The sequence below is a fragment of the Saimiri boliviensis genome, chromosome 9 (genome assembly GCF_048565385.1).
Source record: "Saimiri boliviensis isolate mSaiBol1 chromosome 9, mSaiBol1.pri, whole genome shotgun sequence".
NCBI lineage: Eukaryota > Metazoa > Chordata > Mammalia > Primates > Cebidae > Saimiri > Saimiri boliviensis.
Window position 1 is genome coordinate 78,335,766 of NC_133457.1, and position 10,382 is coordinate 78,346,147.

The window sequence follows — 10,382 nt, forward strand, 5'->3', positions numbered from 1 at the left end:
TAGTGCTGCAGTGAACATATGTGTGCATGTACCTTTATAATAGAATGATTTCTGTTTCTTTGGGTATATACCCAGTAATGGGATTGCTGGGTCAAATGGTGTTTCTGCTTTTAGATCTTCGAGGAATAGCCATACTGCTAGATGCTATTTCTAGGTGTTTAAGATACATTAGTGAAGAATACAGACACTGATCCTTGCCCTCATGGAGCTTATATTTAAGTATGAACAGATTAACCATAGCAGTAATCCTAATATATAAGTAAATTTACAGTAAGTTGAGTGATACATGATACAGGAAAGAGAATGAAAAGCAAATTGAAGTAGAGGATGGTGGCCACATATTCTTTCCTTCCCATTTTATTCCTTCTGTTGGGAAGTGGGACCTAATTCCCATCTCCTGGTATCAAGGCTTCTTTTAATGACTTGCTTGACCAAAAGAATGTGCTGGAGACATATTCTGGGAATTTCAGGACAATGTCAGAGGACTCGTAGTTTTCTTCTGCAGCTCTTGGAACATTCTTTCTGGAAGTCCAGAGCCCCTGGAGAAGTCTGACTTTCCCCAGGCCACATGTTGGAGAGGCCACGTGTAGGTTCTCTGGGTGACTGTCCAGCTGTCCCCAGCCTTCCAGCCATTCCTGCCAAGGAACCAAGTGTGTGACAAAGCCACGTGGGTCCTCCACAGAAGACCATCCCACCAGCTGAGTGGGACCAGATGACTTGGAGTGACGGGTATGACGCAAAAGAATCACAAGCTGAGCCTGGTCTGAATTTCTGAGCCACAAATTGTGAGATTATAAGACAATAATCATTTTAGCCACTAAGTCTTAGATGGTTTGTTACACAGCAATAGGTAACCAGGATAGGATGGTAAGGGAGTCTTGGGTATAATGCATATAAAACCCCTAGGCCAGTCACCAAACGGCATCAGATATTCTTATCACCATTAATAGTTTTCACTGACCTTCCCTCCTTTCAGCAGGAAGGATTTCGGAGCCAAGGCTGTCTGTTTGGCACCACTCAAACGAAGTTTGTGCTTTTACGCATGGGGAGCAGATTCTGTATCTCTGCTTGGAAATAATGTCCCAGGGAAGAAGCAAGTTCAGAGAGGCTCAGACTTCAGAACACTAAGGATGGCTGGATGAGAAAAGGACCCCAGATGCCCCTGTGGGCAAACACAGAATTCTGCCCTCACGCTTTACCCTCCCCCCCACACACATATAATACACACACACCTTCTCACACCCCAGAACTTGGAAGGCTGTACTTTGAAGGGCTGGGGGTTTTTCCTGGTAATCATAATCTTACATCACGCTTTGGAAAATCACTGCAATTGTGTCTCACGAACCCACACAAAGCTGTCCCGAGAGCACTGCGAGGAAACCATTGTCACACTCTTTTTAAAGTTCGCTCTCCAGCTCCATTTTCTCAACGTTAAGAAAGGTAAACAACCTCCCAGTGGAGAATGGCTGTAGCTTTCAGACCTGCAAATTCTGCAGTTCTCTTGGAAGAATATGAAAGACTGCTACTGTATTGATTAATTAAGCATTTATTCCACAGCAAGCGGAATCTTAGTAAATGATTCATGAAGCTTCCCACCCTAAAAGATAAGTGCGCTCAGGTGAGGATTCTAATGAGAAATTAAGAGTCATGAAATAGGAAGAACTATTTGGATATGCGAATAGAATGTAAATGAAGAAAAGGGTGCAATGATGTCATTTAAAATAACAAGCACTGGACAGAAAAAAAAAACTGGGAAGAGAAATCACAGGATATGTAGTTATTTGATGATCAGCTAAATGTTTTACAAGATAGTTTTGGTAAAGGTTCTTTTTCCTCTGTAGAAGGTCAAGTGGATACTATCGTATCAGCCCCTGTGCCTGATGAGGAGCCAGACAAGTTCAGTGGCATTCTTCAATACCACACCATCATCCAACAACAGTTATTCCAATTGCAGGCACAGGACCGGAGAGAACTTACTCCATTTCTAGGTGCATATACCTTTCATATTCAATCCTGTTTGAGAGGTTGTAGTTATCACTGGAAGAATAATTGAAATAAATTATATGTATTGAACACCTACAATGTGCCCAAAAAGATCCTTACAAACTATGAGGTAATGCAGTCCCCATCCTCAAAAGAGCTTAGCTAAAAAAGCAGTAAATACATAAGGAGAAAAATAATGGTAACTATTATGTGTTACTGGAGCTTACGGAAAGGAAATATCCGGAGCGAGCAACAGGATCCATGGTTTACCATGACAGGAACGAGAAATGACCAAGCCGAGTGGAAATCCAAATAGCTCTTGACCTTCAGTCTCCTCTACTGGACTCATCTTTCAACCTGGAGGAGGAAGGCATAAAGAGAGGACGGGAACCAATCACTGCCTAAGGGGAGTGCCTAAGAGGTTCTGGGGGTGTGAGAGCTGTTATTTCATTCATGCTTCAGCCCCACCATACAAGGAGGTGCTACTGTCAAAGAACTGAGGATTTCTAGAGGTTAAGGATCCAGCCAGAGTTTCCTGAGCTTAGATCTGAAGGCCTGAAAGAGTTAAAGACTCATGCCTTTTGCTCTCTGGCAAGTCACACTGCTTTATACACCAAACCACTCCCGATTCCAAAAATACCGTGACTTTTGAAGGGGTCGCGTGTAAGTCTGTGTTTTGCCAACCACAGATCAGTTATCCCTCAAATAACTGCCCTGTATAGTGAAAGGACACTCCCCTTTTCCACGAGTTAGGGGTGGAACTGAAACCAGACCTGTAAGAAGTGTGCCTGGCAAGAACCCGTGTGTCCCGTCAGTGGCAGCTTTCTACAGAATCCTGGCTGCATGCATCAAGAGGCATATCGACCTCTGGAGGAACTTCTTTAAATTGACAGTTTCTGACCCCAGCCAGAGAATCTGATTCAGCCGCTTTGCAGCGACAGCCAGGAATTGCTTCCCAGGTGAGTTGGATGCAGGCAGCCCGTGGCCCACCTATTAGAAGTTCTGTTCTGGACGCTTCAGATGCAGGATGTGAACATTCTTTTCCCAGCAAGCTTGGTCTCTGCCTCCCTGTACACCACAGGCACCATCTCACAAGAGGGGGGAAAGTGTCACTTCCCAGAGGCCTTTCATTCTGTTTCACATTTATGTCAGTCAGGATCGCGTCAGGAAAACGAGTCACCTCAGACATTTCAAACAGGGAATTAATGAAAGAAGATTGGTTACACAGGTGCTGGAACAGCTGAGAAGCCACATAAAGATTAGTGACAGCTGGAGGCCACTCCACCTGCAGGGCTGGAAGGACAAAGAAAGAAAATGGTGTTACTGGAGGTTAAGAAGTTAAAGCCGGGGTTAGCATGAGCAGTGGGTCTGGGGCTATGTAGGGAGGAGCTGTCCAGCAGCAAGAGAGCCAGGGAGGAAATGCTACGCAGAGCAAAGACAGAAAATCAGATGCTTTTCATGCCCCCCACCGAGGGGCTAGGGTGCAGTTCTGAAGATCCAAATAATACCAATGCTTAGCGAGTACTATTTCTCAGTGGTTCTAGAGCCTGGAGGATTTAACCTGAGAAAGCTGATTTTTAAAAATTCTTAAAATAAAGAAAACGTTAAGCCTGGAGGAGCCTCAGAATCAGCTGGATCTCCAGCTCAGGGATCCTAATGCAATAAGTTAGAGACAAGACCCGGGCAAGGGTTCTTTGAAGAGACTGTAATGTGCAGACTGGTTTAAGAACTGATACATCAGAACATAAGCCCAAAACAGCAGCAATGCATCCTCAGTAGTACCACAGTGTCTAGCTCAACAGGGCTATGTAGACACTTAATATATAGGTATTCAGTGAGTGAAGGAATAAAAAAACAACGCAGAACAGTGATGCCCCAGAGCCTCTGGTGATCCAGGTAGACCAGAGGCATGCCACACCTGGGCAGGGGGACCATGAAGAGGGTCAAGGTCAGAAGCAAGGGAGTGCTAAAAAGACAAATCGGGCACTAAGGCTAATCCCAAGCAAAACGTATTTTAACCTGAAATGAACCAAATGCCAAGAGACAGGCAGATTCCCAAAAGGCAGATTCATGCAAACCGCTGAATCCAGAAAATGAGAGGTTAGCTGTGGATCCATTCTGTCTACAGAGAGTTGCCATCCCCCGCATTCATCAAGGCACCAGCAGTGAGTCTGACTCTGGCTTTACCATGGTTTGACTTCAGCCCTTTTCCCTGACACGCAGGTACCCCACACCTTTCCTCCCACTTTGACATCTAGGTATTGTTTGTGGCAACAAAGTTCAAAGCAGTTTCCATAGCAGTCCAGCTCATCAGTGGCATCACTGGAGCTGCATCTACCCCACAGGTTGAAGGAAACTATCCCATCTGGATACAGAATCTTGAGCAAGCTACAGGTGCCCTCTGCCTCTCACTTTTCTAGTCCTATGCCACTTCCCTTTCTGTCTTTTTCCATTTCTCTCTCCCTTTCATTCTTCCACATCCCTCTTTCCTCTCATCACAGATTTCTCCTTCCTTTCACTCTCCATTCCCAATTCTCCCTTCCCAATTCCCAATACCCTGGGAGCAAAGCCTTCCTCAGTCTACATTTCTACTTTCTTCAGAATAAAACAGAACTAGTCTACACATGTCCATGATACATGGCTTTCTAGAAGGTTGCCTTGATTGATCCCCTGAGAAAACCTGGGACATTCCAAGTTGGTATGAAAGAACTGCAGGCAAGGTCTCTGGCAGCTATTTAATCCAATCTGCACATTAACCTGCTCTTCTGTCCCCATCTCCAGAAGTTCGTATCAGAGAACACTGGCTTTTTCTCTGCATTGCTAGTACAAGGGCTGCTGTGTCTCCAAGCCCCAGGAGTCGCAGGGGGCACCACAGCTGGTTATCCCACAGCTTTCAAGATGTCAGAATTGGCCACAGGGGCTCTTGGTGTGAATGACCTGTGAACAAGACCCACAAACCCTAACACAGTGATAATTCCCAAACCTGGCTGCATGTCAGAATAACCTAAGGAGCATGTAAAAGATATCCAGATCCCAAGACCCACCCCAGACGTACTGAATTAGGCTCTGCAGGAATAGAGTCCAGGCAGCCAGCTCAATACCTCCCCACTCATCTCTGAGAACCACCACCCTGGAGAAACTTTGCACCTAGAAAGGTAGTGCTTTTAAACGTAACTCACAAAGAGGCCACTGGCCAGTGATTTTCAAATTCATTCACATTGTTCATGTAACAGTCCATGTGTATGTTTTTAGGCATACTATGGGCATTTCAAAATAAGCAGAAACAACAACAACAACAATCCACCATGGCAAAGTGTCAACCCTTTTCTGCCTTATGGATTTAGACTTTTCCTAAATCCTAACTGAGGCAGCATGGTGCATTTTTGCGACTTCTATCCTCCTTCTTTATTGCCCCTGTTGAGAGTTCTGGTTTCAGATGAACAAAAATGCTACAGAGAGCATCATGTAATTCCCTGTTGGCCTCATCCAACAGGGATGACAGGCATGGAGCATGACCATTGTTGGGGGCAGAGCCTTCTCTTCAGCTCCATCAGAGGAAATGGGAGAACACCCTGAAGCTAAGGGCCTCAACTTCCCATCTGTGCCCCCAGGATGGCACAGCCCACCTCCTCCTGCCAAGAAAGCCACAAACACAGAACAGATAGTGGAGGAAGAGGGTGCTGCTTACACCCCTTCATTTAAAAGTGTTCCCTCTTGTTAAGACATGCATTAAGCCCAAACCCAGCAGCTCTGGGGCATTTCTTAGCAGTAAAATCATGTATTTTTAAGCTTCTTTCTTAGGAATCCCACACTACAAATAGATAATAAGGAGCTGCTGTGATTGATGCCAGGGACCTTCCTTGTCCATTCTCCCCAACGCCTACAGCAGCTCTTCAACCGCCACATACATCTCTAGGCTCCCACAAATCCCAGCTCAAACCATTGTCCTAACGTTTGGTGGGTGCCCTCTTCTCCCAATCAGTGCTTTTTGTGTGGTTCAGGGATATGTCTGGAGATATGATGACTGCTCCAAAGAATGGAGGGTCATGGCGATTTGCCATCTCAGAAGAGACAAAAGAGACCATTTGTCACCCAGAAGAGACCAAACAAATCATGTCACCTCTCTCAGATTGGGCTCTTCCAAAAGTAGTAAGGACTTTTGAGATAAGGACTTGGGTACAGGTAATTTCTTTAGGAGAGTGATTGCAAAAAACTGAGACAGGGAAGAAGAGGCACTCCCCTGAAGGGGTGCATTGCTGAGATCTCTGCTGAGCAACAGGGGTTCAACTCCACTGGGAAGTGTATGCAGTGCCCCCAAAGCGTCTGCATGAAGGAAGGGCAGCTGGGTATTTATCACTAGCTCTGGACCGCCTCGAAAGAGAGTTGCCCCACTAATATTAACAGCCCACACATATGTGCAGACATGCACGCACACACATCTGGGTTGCATGTACACTCTTGCTGCTTGGAGGGACTGCCCCCCTCGGAATGGCTGAAATCAGAAATGAGCACATATGGACCCATCAGTGTCCTTGAGGATGCCACACTTGAGGCTCTCTTTCAAAGGCAGGATATCTCCTTAAAAATCATATGCTTATTATCAAAAACAGCACAGAAAATGGAGTGAAGCTCTTCCGGGACTTTCTTCATGCAGGAACACCCATCCCTGTGGATGTACTTTGAAATCCAAGGAGGAGTTCCTTATATTCCCACCCATGTCTCTGTGCTTCTGCCTGGACTTCAGCATGGAGGCTGCCCTCTAGCTCCTCCAGGCTCCAAGAACAGGGGCTGAAGCATCCAGGGGCTGACCCTGCCTACCCGGACTGCAGAAAGCACTCCCTTGATGGGTGTCTGCCGGCCCTGGCTGTCCTCATGGGTAGCTAAGCTCATGCACAGTAAGGCATTCAGCTGGAGCACATTCCAGCAGTCAGGCGGGGCTGTGCCTTATCCTGAGCTCAGCTGAGTGCCACCAGGATAAGGCAAGTGTGGCTTTTTCAGCTACAACTCTTGGACCCACTTACCATCAATTCTTCCACTTTTTTTTTTTTTTTTTTTTTTTTTTTTTTCAGAGAAAGCAAAACCTTTTTTTCCATTCACACTGCCCTCAAGTGAGACTGAGCTTTTCAGAGCTGATCTGCGCCTGGACTTAGAGAATATTCACCACAGGGAAATGTTCCCATGGGTATGAGAGGTTAAACCAACAGAATACAAAACTGTGTGTGCAGCATGATGCCAATTCTACTAAAGAAAAAAAAAAGGAAAGAGAGCGAGAAACACTAGAAAAATAAACCAAGATGTCATTTAATCAAGGGTTCATGCTGGACTTAGGATCCTGGTTCTCGAAGTGTGACCCCTGGCCAGCAACATCAGTGGCACCTGGGAACCTATTAGAAATTCAAATTCTCAGTCTTCGTCTCTGCCTAGACTTACCAAATCAGAACTTCTAGGGGGTGGAGCCCAATAACCCAGGAGATTCCAGTGCATGTTAAAACAGGAAGACCACTGACCTAGGCTCATTAATTAGGCACACCTTACTCCCAGTGCTAGGAGCTAGGAGGAAGCAGAGCTGCTGTCCTTCAGGAGTCCGCAATGTGGGAGGGAGCAGAAAGTAGTGCTTGCAACAATAAAATATCAGGGAGAATCACCATGTGGGCAACCCAGACAAAAGCAAGGGGTTGTAGGAGGGTGAGTGCTGGAAGCATGCACGGGCAAAGAAAATACAAGGGAAGGGGAAAACAAAAGTGAAAAGGGAAGGAGAACAAAGAATAGAATAATCAAAACAAAGCAGGAAAAGGAAGAAAGAAGTTGTGGTTGGGCCAGAAGCCCAGCTCCTTAAAGCCATTAAACTATCTCCTTTATTTGCTAGTCTGGCCGGCTCTCTAACAAGCACCAGGCTTGTGGGCGGGTGCTAATTTGCAAGGCTGATTTAGCAAGCAAGCACCAGTGGTGGAAAGCTGCAACCTCCTGTAGTCCTTGAAGCCTCCACACAAATAAAAAATTGGAAACCTCAATATTTCAATTCAGTGCCTCTGTCAGGAACAGGTAGCAAACAACTTCTCAACGCCTCTGCACCATCAGTAGACAGGATGCAACGCCTAGGAATGCCAGAGTCTTGACTGATGTAAATAGCAAAGCCTTGAGTCAGATAGGCAGAGATTTCCAAAGCAGGCATCAGTTTAAAAGATTATGAACCACTCCTTCACCCCGTCCAATGGCTCATAGATGGTGTCGTTTTTGCAGGATAGGTCATTTTTTTGTTTTTGTTTTTAACTATCAACTCAAACATTTATCCTTTGTATTACAAACAATCCAATTATATTCTTTTAGTTATTTTTAAATGTACGATTAAATTATTTTTGACTATAGCCACCCTGTTGTGCTAGCAAATACTAGGTATTATTTATTCTTTCTATTTTTCTGTAGCCATTAACCATCCCCACGTGGTATAGTTTTTTTAATCCTCTACCAAGTTCCTCTCTGGACTTCTCACTTTGCAGTACCTTAGTTGCTATGGAAACAATGGAGCCACAGTGTAATGGGTACAGCTCGATGACTGCAGAAAGTTATCTTGTACAATGATTGGGTATTATATAAATATATACATATCTTATATATAATATATACATATATGTGTCTAGTATGTACATATGTAATATATTTATATGATATATGTTACATATATTACGTATAATATATGCATGTATGTGTATATCTAATGTATATATTATGTACATATACACACATAATACACAACACAAATATATATGCAAATATTATACACACATGTGTGTGCATGTATGTATACACACGAAATCCATATTATATATGTATATACTAAACACACACGTGTGTGTGTGTGCATGTGTGTATGTATATACATGAAATATACTTTAGGAAAATTCTGATAAAGAACATCCCAAAGGAAACAGTACACACATTAAAGTTAAAATGCGGCTGGGCGCGGTGGCTCACGCCTGTAATCCCAACACTTTGGGAGGCCAAGGCGGGTAGATCATGAGGTCAAGAGATCGAGACCATCCTGGTCAACATGGTGAAACCCTGTCTCTACTAAAAATACAAAAATCAGCTGGGCATGGTGGCGCGTGCCTGTAATCCCAGCTACTCAGGAGGCTGAGGCAGGAGAATTGCCTGAACCCAGGAGACGGAGGTTGTGGTGAGCCGAGATCGCGCCATTGCACTCCAGCCTGGGTAACAAGTGCGAAACTCTGTCTCAAAAAAAAAAAGTTAAAATGCTAGGCGTGTGAAACGAGCCCTGCATACCTTCTGGCTATACGTTATAACCTTGCATGTAAGAAGGGAATCTTTGGTGTGGAACCAGCAGACCAGAACAGGAGAAATCCTGGCACAGCAGATGGGGGAGCTGGATTCCTGCCCTGGGCCCCTCTCTAAGTCTGCCCATTATCGTCTAGGTGACCCAGGACAAGCTCTTTGATCTGTCCAAGACTATTTCCTCCTCGTTGAGAGAATTAAACAAAGTGCTTCCTAAAGTGCCTTTCTGTGTGCCCATCCTAAGAGTCTTACCATGCTTCATAAATGGCCTCCTCTGTTTACAAAGACTCCCATCTCGTGGCAACGATGAATTCATTCATTCACACACTCGTTTATTCATCCAACAGCCCTTTAATAAGTGTCTGTGTTCAGCCACGCTCTGCCACTGGTTGAATTCTGTAGGAAGTTGAAGAGTTGAGACTTCTGTTGAACAGGATTTTTGGAATGAAGAGGCCTCATAGCATGGAAACACAGTGGAATGTAGTAGAAACATAACTGTATTTCTCATGCTCAGCTCTCTTATCGCTTAGTCTGGAATGCAAACACAGACCCAACTCAAAAGGACAGTTCCACAATTCTATCAACCAAGCATTGAGCCCCAGATGATCAATTCCTCGTTATCTATTTTAAAAAACCTATTTAGGCTTAAATAGTGAAATTTATCTTCCTAAACGATATTATTCTCCATTCCTGACTCACATGTCCTTGCTTAAGAGACAATCCACTGGTCCTGCCTGGGTATCCAAAAGTTCAGGATTAAAGAGACTGGCTCGGTCTGGAAATGTCTCTAAGTTTCTTTGGTCTCTACTTTATCCTCACTTCAATATCAAAAATGAAAACTAAGGCCAAAATTCAAATTCAAAGGTTATTTCCTGACAGTAAAATTTGTAATGTTTTCCAAGCAGGACATGTCAGGACTTTCCCTCTGAGTGGGTTATAACTGAGTCTCTGAAACCCAAGGACTTTGAACAAAAGGGTCTATAAAATCCACAGTGGTGCAAGAAGACACCAGCTGCCTCACTCTCTCCATTTGCCACCCATAGAGGCGAAGGCAGGACAATAGTAGCCTCCCTATTAAGGAGGCTATTTATTAATCGCCCAGTGATCAC